Raw genomic sequence first — 2,264 nt, 5'->3', positions numbered from 1 at the left:
TTGGTTGTGATGAGTGTTTAATTGAGTGACTGTTGCCTTCCTTTCAATGTGAAGCAGTCTGGTCATTATCCTCTCACCTTTGACCTCTGACATTCACTGAGTATGTTCTCTTTTTTGGACCATTCAACTGGAGAGATGGTTGTGTGAGAAAAACCCACTAGATCCCAATCTTTACAATGTCTACATGCGCATTGCAATGGGCAAACAGCTGTTGCTATGTGATTGGCTGATTAGATGTTTATGGTAATGAGCAGCCAAAGTAGTCTATATACATAAACGGTTAGGATCAACTCAAGTCCATTCTTAACCCAGTGACGCCAAATGGGGATTATACTTCCATAACTATACACGCTCAGTTTTTATTAGCTCTGTGTCCCGAAAGTGTCAGGAAATACCTTTTAGCTCTGATTTCTCTAATCCAACACCAGAACATTAAATCATCTAAAAAATAATCTTAATCCAGTGCATGATGAAAACAAAATCTATTCTACCAAGCTATTTTCTAGGAGCGGATGTTAAAACATGGAGCATGGATCACAACGATAAGCCCCCCAGTTGGCCATCTACTCCTTCTGCTTCCTGCTATTGTTTTCAGCTGCTCAGAATGAAAGTAACAACTTCTGCCAAACGAGTGCTGGGATACAGAAGTTATGTCAATATAGTTCCTCCAAATTGTCTTCTAGATTATGTATTGTAAGCAGTTCTGCTGCAGAGAATATGGTTTGTTTGGGTTAATGTAACAAACACTCCAAAGCCTACATAGAGCTGAAATCGAGCACCTTAAAATTATTTTAGTCCTGCATCTTGTTTCACTGGTTTCATACAAAAATTAGGTGGAGCAAATGTTTCCAGAGGATACTCCAAGTATGAGTGGTGATTGTTTTGGAATGTGTGTGACTTATCAGTATCGTGTAATGAGACAGCAGAGCCTTCCAGTTTGACTCACTGTGAAACTAATGCTTAACTGCTGAAAACTTGTTTCTTTTGTTGGCTTCAAAGTCTTACTAAGAGTTGAAACCCAAATTGAAAAGACACCGACTGGGAGCGAGAGGTGACGGCCTTTTAAAAATCAGACACTACACTGGCACACAGTCCAGCCTGTAGCTCAAGATGTCTGATCAGCGATGACTATTTCTTTTAATTTGCATCTTTTTTGTTAAAGAAACAAAGCCACTTGTGTAACGAGTGTGTTCTAGTTTAAAGCATCAGTGACCTACATTTTTACATTTGCACATTAATAAGAGCAGTTTGTTCCCAAGAAACACTTTGTCGTTGTTGGGGAATTCAATTTCTGCCAAAGTAACTGAACTCATGCAAGAACACCTTTAATTGCAAATGCCATGATGTCAATCATTTCAGCTTTTATGACGGTTCTACCATCATCCATTTGTGTTTTCTCTTCGGGCTGGTATGCATGTTACGCATTCGTCCCGCCAGAGAGCTTAATCCTGACTTTAAACCGCACAAGCTGACATCGTCAAACCTGAAAATCCACCCGCTCTAGTTCGTTCCGTGTTACAGATGTTTGGCTTTTCTCCTTTTGTCTTCAGGCTTCAGGTACTAAAGATTTAATTAATCCAGGAGTACCACACCCCTGTTTAGTTAAAAGTTCATTTATTATTTCTAATATTTCTATAAATGTGATTAACAAGGGCAAATTCTGTGCACACTGGCAGTAAGGTGGGTCATGATCAACACTGTTGCATAACAGCAAAAGGGTCATGATTTTAAAACTTTCGTGCTTTTTGCCTGTTCTTCCCATAGTGGAACACGTGCAAGATAGATTCTTGCTCTCAAGAGTTTCACTTCCTGGTTTAAATAAATAAACTTATAACTCATTCTAATCTGGCGCCTTTTTTTATAATGCAGAACATGCACAGTACAGGGTGGAGTAAATTGCAAGTGAATGATTTCATTAGTAGGCTAATCACTATTGAGTGTACATGTATGTAGCTATTTGTACAAAATCACTGTCATTTTAAATCAAAGCAATACAGAAGTAGAATTCATCTATCTGCAACATGCAACCTCTATTTTCTGCAAAGGCATGCAAAGCATGCTGGTGATTTTACAGCAGTTACAGTAGTCTTTATGAGACCAAACATTATGTTTTCTGGTGAGAATCTACACTGCTGAGAGGTGGATCAAATAACAACTGTGCAGCAACCGCAGATGCTAATGTTGGACTTCCTCAACGGCTACAGTAACCTAATTCTCACAATGAAAAGAAGCTCTATTGCGGCGTGATTATGTGAATACAAAAC

The sequence above is a fragment of the Pundamilia nyererei genome, unplaced genomic scaffold, assembly GCF_000239375.1.
Source record: "Pundamilia nyererei isolate P.nyererei 1_Seehausen unplaced genomic scaffold, PunNye1.0 scaffold00026, whole genome shotgun sequence".
NCBI classification, from domain to species: Eukaryota; Metazoa; Chordata; class Actinopteri; order Cichliformes; family Cichlidae; genus Pundamilia; species Pundamilia nyererei.
The sequence above is the reverse complement of the archived record's forward strand: the minus strand, read 5'-3'. Positions refer to the sequence as shown.